Source organism: Canis aureus, chromosome 15, assembly GCF_053574225.1.
Source record: "Canis aureus isolate CA01 chromosome 15, VMU_Caureus_v.1.0, whole genome shotgun sequence".
Lineage (NCBI taxonomy): Eukaryota > Metazoa > Chordata > Mammalia > Carnivora > Canidae > Canis > Canis aureus.
The window spans coordinates 17302964-17313086 of NC_135625.1; the positions used below are offsets into that span (position 1 = coordinate 17302964).

At 34.3% G+C, this 10123-nt stretch overlaps 1 long non-coding RNA gene across 1 annotated transcript; it reads right to left on the reverse strand.

The window, feature by feature from the left end:
• Positions 1 to 3486: 3486 nt before the first annotated feature.
• LOC144283956 (uncharacterized) lies at positions 3487 to 7433 on the reverse strand. The gene is made up of 4 exons (XR_013352436.1): positions 7333 to 7433; positions 6757 to 6867; positions 3769 to 3939; positions 3487 to 3594 (listed from the first exon to the last, which is right to left on the reverse strand). It is a non-coding gene; the product is annotated as an uncharacterized LOC144283956 (long non-coding RNA).
• Positions 7434 to 10123: the final 2690 nt, after the last annotated feature.

A 10123-nucleotide genomic window follows, 5' to 3' on the forward strand; every position in this document is an offset into this window, starting at 1 on the left:
CATCTAGTGGTTCTAGAGTATTTCCATTGAGTGGGAGCGTAAGATAATATAAAAGGGAAAAGATGTCACTAGGTACTGAGACAAGCAAATTAACAACTATCTCCAATGATGTCTCTATTGTTGTCCCAAAGAAAGATTGTATATCTCAACAGTTTCTATGGCTAGAAAATCATTTTTATAGGAAAAAAATGTTACTTTTTAGTCATTAATATATTTTCACTCAATATAGATTTATTTTCACATACAGTAAAATTTATAATTTGTATCATAATAAGATGTAAAGCTAATTTTAAAGTTAAAAAATAAATTTATACCAAAGCACTTTAGAGATTTTTCCTACATTAATGAAAATAGAGTTTGGAATTTATAGGACATGATGTCAAAATGCTAACACTTCCTTGCATAACTTGAAAGAGCAGGAAGTCTTAGATTGCTATTTTCATTTAAGTCCTTGAAATTTACCCTTAATTAACTGCTGTTAAACAGCTTTTTCAATGATGTTGGATAGTAAATAATTTATTATTTATCTCAGTTTTTTTTTCTTGAGGAAACAACTCTTATTGGTATAAGTTTTCCCCTATATAAAGGAAAATTATTTCTTAAATTTACAATAGAAAATTTAATACATTTTCTTTTAAAAATACTGTTTTCTCTAAATCCAAGCGGTATGATTTTGTTTTTTTAATCTTAGCATAGTAAAGAACTATGTAAAGAGGTATTTTAGGTTACATTATGTCAGCAGATTTTGGTTACTTGGGAAAAAATATTAAAATAACATGTTTCTAATTTTTTATTAAATTTTACCTCCTTTGTATAAAGCAGGAAATACTTTGGCAAGCTACAGCTTTTAAAATGAACATTGAGTGTTTTACTAGAAAGAAAGACTTTGAAAGTTTCCTTGTGTTTTTAACAGTGGCTGGAAAAGGAAAAGAAATTAAATAGATAAATGGCTAGATTAGAAATGCACGGTTACAATGGAATAATACTTAAGTCCAAATCAAGTTTAAGTATAGAGTATATTTTAAAATATCTTCAGAGGAAGAAAAATATTATCTCTTTTAAGATTAAAAATTTGCTTTTTAAACATGTATTTTCAGATGATTTTACTTGTGATTATGTATGTCTGATTCAAACCATGTTATGTTTCTTTCTGTATTTGGCAACAGTCAACCATGAAAATTAAAATTAGCATTTAAGAAATAATTCAAGGAAAAGACTCTTCCAATAATATTTGCCCCAGTGAGCTGGGTAATTCTTGTAAATTGGTCTTTTGGCCTGAGTGCTTTAGATAATTACTTAAATTCTCTATTTCAGGTTGAATATTCAGATAGTACTCAATATCAGGCATATGATAAAAATGATTTATTTTTTCTTCAGTAACTTGATGAAAGATTGAGTGAAACAGTACACTTTACTATACCTACCTGCGTATTGACATTTTATATTCTTAGATTGTTCAGAAGTAGTGTCTCTTTAATTTGATTAGATCTTTTTACCTATTGTCATTTTCCAATTTGATGGATTAACAAAGATTTGTTCAATCAAAGAGAATTCTGGATAAATGGTGAAACATTAGTTTCTATCAGTATGTAACTCAAACTATTCTTTATTCTGTCCATGCAAACCAGTGATTAGATTACCTGTAAACATTACTGGGGTAGGGGAAATGAATGCATTATTTACTCCAGCGAGGGTGTTTTTGGTTTCGTGTAATTGAAATTTTCTTTTCCTTTTTCAGTAGTATTTTTAATTTATGTTGTGCATTGAGAAATAATTTTCCCTTGCCTTTTGTAGTTTTTAATTCATGAAAATAAACTTAAACCAGGAGATTATAGTTATAATATTTCTTATTTATTAATGTAAAAATCCTATTAACTATTGCGATTTAGACTTTATTATATTTTAAATTAACATATTCCTGTTTTGTGACTTTTTAACAGGGAATAACTTCAAGCTCTCCTGGTGGATATAGATTTTTGCTGCAAGGAAATAACAGTAAGTGCTTATGTGTGTGCAATAACTTTTTAAAAACTACAACATCTTAATATTTGGAATTCGATTACACTTAAATGCATGCAAAAAGTTAATATTATTATTTAAATTTAGGCTCCCAATTTATACTTTTGATAAGATATACTCACTCTAGTAGTATTTGCCATAGAATTTTAAAAGATTATTGGCAGATCATTTGAATAATGGAGAAATATAGATCCATAGCCAAGTCTTTACATTTTGTCCAACGTGTTTGTTCTGTTGTGCTATATAAAACTCGTTTATGCTTTTATGATATTTCTTATCTCTTGGATTAGCTGTTTTACAGACAGTCTGCTTTCTATGGGCAATTATTTGAATATTGGTTTTTAAATTTTGGATGGTGGGATATTCATTTTGCATTAATAACAGCTTTCGGAGCAAACTCAAATTCATCTTTTGCAGTGTTGCATTTTAAATAGTTTTCATACAAATACAAGTCACTAAGTCTTACATTAATCTCACAGAAGGTGGGAAGGGGCATCTTTCTCCCAAATGAAGTTAATAGTAAAGTGGGAAGGAGCAGCTTCTCAGCTATTCCACAGTGCATTTTCATAATGGTTTAAATCTGTGTTTATTTCAGATGTGAACATAAGTAACTTTTGTTTTACCTGCCATCCTGGGTTATCATGTGCCTTTCTTTACATTAATGTAATTACCTGGGAATTATCTCTATTCCAAATTGAATAGGGAAATATCAGCATGCTGCAGGCTCTGTGCTCATCCAGGAATTAAAGTAATTTAAGATACGAGGTTTTAAATGGAAACTCTCTTTGTAAGGAGAAGACGTAATTCACTGCCAGAGGTATCTTCTCACTGAGGCCTCTGGAGAGAGACAAAAATGCACTCCAAAACCTAAATTCTTGATTTTCTAAATAGTTCTGATGCTGTTATCTTATCTACTCAGACAGATTTCTAGTGTGTTGTGTGGTCTGGGCTGTGACCTGGCTTTTGATCCTTTGGATACTGGTCCCTGGGTATCTTCCTCACTCACTCAAAAGTTGAGCTACTTGGTGTCAGTCCTATCTGGTGATCTTCAACTGACTAAGCCTCCTCAGGCAATTACAGTGTCTTCCTCAAATATGATGAATTAAAAAATATATATATATATTATAGACTAGGGAATGGTTATACCTATAAAATTGCTGCAAGGCTCATTCAGGAACTTGTTGTATTGTAAAAGAAATTATTTTCTGTTTGGGGGATTCCAACTTCACCTGTTTGTGACAAAAGTTGTAGATACAGGCTTCAGAGAAAGAGTTGCATGGATGTTTAAGAAGTGTTAACAGTACTAGTTTTGTGATAGCTTAAATGTGATGTAAAGTGACTGTTGAAATGACTCAAACTATTGCTCTTTCTTACTGTGGAAAATAAAGAGGAGAAAGGACAGAGAAGATATCTTGATAACATGACACGTGTGAGCATGTCCACTTCCTTATAACCAAATGACGATCATTGATAGTAGAATCACATATTTATTACACGATAACTCAGTTGGTTCGGACTCTCTTTTTCTTAGACATTCTAGTATTTTTTCAATCTTCAAGTCATGTAATATACTTTCTAGGAATAATAAAATATAAATACGAGTGAGTATAAATAAAATATATATATATTTATACAAGTGCGTATACATCTATGTAGGTATATATCTGTACACACACACATCAGCAAAATTATATTTTCTTAGGGTCCCTAAATGGGAAACTTTGAATACTCAGACAGAATTTTATTTACCTTTGGATTATTCTAAATGAGTTTGTCTCTAAATCTTCAATCTCAGTCTGTTCTTATTTTGTCCTTTATCCATGCATTGAAGAACTCTTGGGTGGCTGGATGTGTGGTCTCAGATACTGATGGTTTAGGGTAGAAAGATTAAGTTCCTGTCTACTAGTTGCCTGTAGGCTCCTGGAGAAAATATGAACATTTAACAAATTTAATTCATTGTGGTGAGAATTGCAATAGAAATCAGGATACAGTGGTTGGGAAGTAAGAGGTAAGTGACAAGGCCATCCTGGAGATCTAAAGCCTTGTTTTCTGGAGGAGATATTTCTAGAACCATAGTATCTGTGTGCAACAGATGGGGGTGGCGGTGGTAGTGGTGGTGTTGCTGTGTGTGTGTGTGTGTGTGTGTGTGTGTGTGTGTGTATGTTCTGGAGTGTGGAGTTTGGGCACGGAGTATGGGGTGAAAGTGAAGATGAGGATGAGAAGAATATAGGAATCATTCCAGGCTCTATGGGAACGGAAAGCTGTATGCCCAGGAGAGTGTAAGATCAAGCAGACAGGAGAGCGTTGCATGCTCAGGGAGCACAGGATAAAAGTTGCCAAGTGGCAGGAAATTGAGATTTTAGAGCATAAAATTACATCCACAACTCTACTGAGAAGTTTGCATTTCATCAGACTGTCCCCCAGGAAACAAAAGGGAACAAACAAAATCCTACTGGATTTTACAACAGTATGGGGCACTGGAGGTGTCTTTGGGAAATATCAATACAGTGGCAATTTTGAAGAAGGATTAGGAGAGATGGAAAAGGAACAGCAGAAATGGAGATACAAAAAATGGGTTAGGAAATTAAATTAGTCATTACAAGAATTAAGTGATGGCCGACTTATCAAAGGAGGTGGCTTTCTGGGTCGAACAGGAGCCTGAAAAACTCTACCTCTGAACAGTGCAGACAAGACTGTTTATCTGAGGTTTTATCTGTCCTGTTTGAAGCAGGAAATCTATGGGATGATTATTGACTGAAAGACCCATGGATGGGTTTAGCTAATGCTAAAATAAACAGCTGCAGAAACACAAAGATGTCATGAGATTTAGGGTTCTGGAGACTTCTCCGGTCCTAGGAGGCACTAGGTATGATTATGGAGCCCAGTTCAGGACCCAGACAGAACCCATTGGCTATGACCATGTTTTCTCTCTTTTGTATACTGTCCAACACAGTAGCCACTGGCCTCATAGGACTGTTACCATTAAAATCAATTAAAATAAATGAAATTACCAATTTCCTTCCCCGTGGCATGTACCACAATTCAAGTGCTCAAACACCAAATGTGGTGAGCAGCTATGCTATTGGACAGCATGTAGGTTGCCAAAAGGCATATCTGACAAAGCCATTCTAGATTTTCAAAGGACTCGTGAAAGAATGCTATTTTGAATCACAAAAGCAAATACATAACTAAAAGCATTTTAACGTTTATACCCTTCTAAAACTTTTAGAAATAAAGAGACTTAATTATATCCTTCGTCCGTAATCAGTTAGTCTGGTGAATAACATCTGAATTTTAATAGAATGAGAAAATTTTAAATCTTCAAGTTTATATTTGATGGATTTTTCTTTTCCAGCACAGAGAGCATAACTAAAAGCTACCCTGGCATCTTACAGAACTGACAAAAAGATTATGGTAATAAATCACAGGGACCACTGTAGAGCAAGACAGTTTTCTCAAAATATCTTATTTTCTTAATGTTTTTCCAGCATCTCAATTTCCATCTTTAAATTCATTAATAAAACTTATTGATGTCAGTTCTCACTAAAAGATGATACCATCTGGGAAAACAATCTTATTAGATTGTAATTTCCAGGGCTCCATATGTAAACTACAGTTCACCACCTCTGACCTCCTCAAATGTATAAGATAGAAAAGATAGAAAAATCTAAAATATCAGTTTTTAATAATAGTGTTCCTAAATGATGAGATATTTCATTTCTGAGGGAAATACACCCTGATTGCACAGGGGAAAGCCAATTTGCTCTCTAATTACACACAACCTGAGTTCATTACAGGTGGTCTGTAGGTTAAAGGATGTTTCACACCTGGAAGAATGTTGATTATAAACAGATTACTTGATCTTCCTTTACCGTTATTTGCAGATTAGATATTCTACTTGGGAGGAGAAAAAAAATCAGTTGGAAACAGTGTAGGAAGGAAGCTGTGAAGATCGGAGTTAATTTGTAGCTATAGCCCTGGCCTGGTTTTCAGAGAGCTCTCCCCGTCGTATTATTTACTGATTTACTGGCTATTTGTATTTGCATTTGGTTACTTGTCTCACACTTCAAACACACACACACACCCACACACACACACAAAACAAGCCTGTATTTCATCCTCTCTCCCAGAAGAGAAGTTTATCAGTGCTTTTGTCTGTTCAACTTTGACATTGTAAAATGAATCTCCATTCCCCTCTGTCAAAAATAGCTTCATGATTGGTCTCCTTGACTATGTACCTTCCTTCTTCCTTGCAGATTCATGTAGGGCATTGTTTTCATCATACCCCCTTTTATTCCCTCACAATCCTTTACAGGGTACGCTGATCCCACAGAGTAAAATCTGGCCTTTAGCTTTGCCTTCAAAACTCTTCTAACATGTCCCTGTCTGCAATAGGGACACTTAAATTAAGTGACTGGCTATCAGCTATGTTGCTGATGTTCTGGCTCCCCTCCAGCTGGTAAGGGCATTTGTTCCTCCCTCTGCCTACCCTCAGCTCCTGTTTTCTCTACCCTGAACTCTTCCACATTCAAGTTACTTTCTCCAGATAGCCTTGTTCTCTCAGGATCCGAATTCCACCCAATATTTCTCACTTTTCCTGGAGTTTATTAGTTTGGTTCATCCGCATGCTCCCTTGTGACCACTCTCAAAATGAAATGAAATTAATAATACCTACTTAAGTCTATTAGTCATGTCCGCCTAGCTTGCTTGAGGACAGTTGTCACATAATAAACTTACAAGATCGTATCGGCAGGGGTGCACTCTTAAGTTTCTGTTGATTGAGAATTCAAAGAACAAGCACCTTGACCTGTGCATCTTGATCAACTCACTGACTCATGTTGACCTTAGCTGCAACACAGATAGAATTCACAAAATATCATTGTCCTCATTTTGCTCAACAATGCTGGGGCATAGGATTTTCTTCTCAGAATTTCTAAAGAGTTATAACTCCATAAATATTGCTACCCTGTGTGTCTAAAGATCAAGCCCGTTTCTAAAATAACATTAATGTGTTCATGTAGTTACCTTTAAAGAAAACGTGAATTTTTAACTTATCTGCCCATAAAATATTAAGTTTTCTGAAGTAACTACTATGGTCATTTCTGTCTTCATTTATTTTTTTTTCTGTCTTCATTTATAATAAACATTTCATTCAATGGAAATGAAAGGCAACATATTTTATTAATAATTGTATTTATTAAGATATAGAGATATCACAAGGGATCAGCTTTTATGTTTAAAAAGAACTTAAGAAACGTGAGAGAGTATCTTCTTTAGCTACATCTGTAGAAAAAATACAAGTGTTTAACATACCTAATGACCACTTCAGTGTCTCCTGAAAGTACACCTAGCAGGTGCAATCAATTATCCAGCTTTCTCATACAAATAACTTACGTCATGCAATTTCATCTTCCATTGTCACTTCATGTATAAATGATCCTCATGGAATGAAACCAAGGATAGCCCGATTGTGATGGAAGAATGAGAAAAACATATTTGGAGTGATAGGAGACTTCATGCAGGGGATAAAATGAGGATGAAGAATGTTTCGTATTAGCTATTGGAAAGCCTGAGGGATTTCCCAGGTATGAAGAGGGAGAATGGCAAAGATAGATTTTGACTAGATGCAGTTACCTGAAATTTGACCCAGGATATGAATTTAGAAAAAAAAAAAAAAAAAGCTACTGTAATATGATTATGCAAAGTCGTGTTGCCTGTGTTTGCCAACCTTACGTAGAGCATATTAAGCAACTGTGATCATTTCTAAAAATGACAACTTTAGGTGTGGAAATTAATTAGAATCAGGGTTTGTGAGAATTATACAAATTCAATTTATGGTCATGAATTTGAAGTTCAACTTTATATTGAAACTGATTTTATTTCCCCCTGAATGAACTGCTGAGTAAATGGCTCATTTGAAACTGTATTTGGTTGGTTTTTTGTTTTGTTTTGTTTCATGGTTTTTTGTTTGTTTGAGTTTTTTTTTATTTTATTATTATTATTCAAAAGAACATAATATAAATGCTTTAACCGTTTGAATAAGGGGATTTTATACAATTAGTCACTTAGCAGAGTATAGCCTTGTAGGTCTTGGCAGCAGACCGAATTATTGGCTAGAATGAGCCAGAAGCTGTTTTTCCCTGAGGTGGGCTGAACTAGAAGAGTAGTCAAAAGGAATAGGACTATTCTGGAGCTTGGTCATTGGGTCAAAAGAAGGAAATTCTAAATAGGGAAGCATGAGGAAAGAAGGACCCTGCTGATAATAAATGGAACCCAAAGTAGATGAGGCAGCTGCTCAGAGACTGGGGGATTCAGGGAGCAGCCTGAAGTCAAGAAGCTTGGCCGTGTCTTCAGACTGTGTCCTTGGTGGCGTTCTCAGTTTCCAGAAGTGGTGTTCACTGCCCATGCAGGCACATGGATCTGATTTTAACTGACAGCATCAATCAGCCTTATCCCATCCACTACTTAGGAGATTTTATCTTTGAATCAATACCATCTGTGTCAAGAGGGAAAAAAAAAACAAAAAAACAAAAACATCACCACAAAACCAAAAAGATACGTTTATACATATTCATTCCTTCCAATTAAAACAAGCAAAGCAGAACAAAAAGATGAAGAGATTATTCAAGACAATCAGCTGGATCTCATAATTTTGTGTAATTTCCTTATCTCCACTCTCCAAACACTATGAATTGCATGTTGGTATAAAACAATTGATTCACATGTATTTATAAGAAATAATTCAATAAAATTGAATTCAGTATTTATTATATAAGTGCTGGTTGAGAATAGAGGATTGGAGTCAGACATACTTGGTTTTAAATCTTGCCTGTATTAATTTCTAAAATTATTCTTGGTAAAGTTAAATAAACACTTTGGTCCTTATATCACTTTCTTATTCTTATTAATAATAATTATCATTTTTACTGAAGTATGGTTGGTATACACTATTATATTACTTTCAGGTGTACAACATAGTAATTCTACAATTATACACATTATGCAGTGTCCCCCACAGTAAGTGTAGTCACCATCTGCCACTATACAAATTCATTACAATATCATTAACTATATTCCCTATGTGCTACTTTTCACTTCTTTGACTCATTTATTTTTGTAACTGGGAGCTTGTATCTCTTAATCCCTTTCACCTATTTTGCCCATCCCTCACCCCCTAACCTCTCAGGCAACCATTACTTTGTTCTCTGTATTTATGAGTCTATTTCTTTTTGTTTGTTTTGTTTTGTTTAGATTCCATATATAAATGGAATCATATGGTATTTGTCTTTCTCTGACATATGTTTCTTAGTTTCTTAATATCCTTTCGATCCATCCATGTTGTTGGAAGTGGCAAGATTTATTTAATGCCTGAATACTATTCCATTGTGTATCTATACCATTACTTTATCCATTCATCTATTGATGGTTACCTAGGTTACTTTCATATCTTGGCTATTGTAAATAACTGCAGTGAAGATAGGGGTGCATGCATCTTTTTGAATGAGTGCTTTTTGTGTTGTTGGTCAATATCTAGAAGTGGAATTACTGGGTTATGTAGTATTTATATTTGTAATTTTTTTGAGGAAATTACATACCGTCTTGTACAGTGGCTGCAACTGTTTGCATTCCCACCAACACTGCACAATGTTTTCTTTTTCTCCACATCTTTATCAACACTTCTTATTTGCTGTCTTTTTGATACTAGCCATTCTGACTGGAGTGAGATGATATCTCATTTCCCTAAAGATTAGTGATGTTAAGCATCTTTTCACATGTCCGTTGACCATCTCCATATCTTCTTTGGAAAAACGTCTTTCCAGGTCTTCTACCTACTTTTTAATCAGATTTATTGATTGATTATTTATATATTTATTTTTGGTGTTGAGCTGTATAAATTCTTTAAATGTTTATTTGGAGGTTGTTATAGGGATCAAAATAAGGTTATGTTTATCAAGCACTTAGGAGAAAAACTATCTAGGGAAGGAAGTACTCCTGAGTCTGATTCCCATGATGTAGGATCTACTCCCAACCAGTGGTCTGCTTTTGTTTTTGTTGGTACCCTAGCTCCAGCAACTTTCTGCAATTTCCTCTTCTCTTAACATCT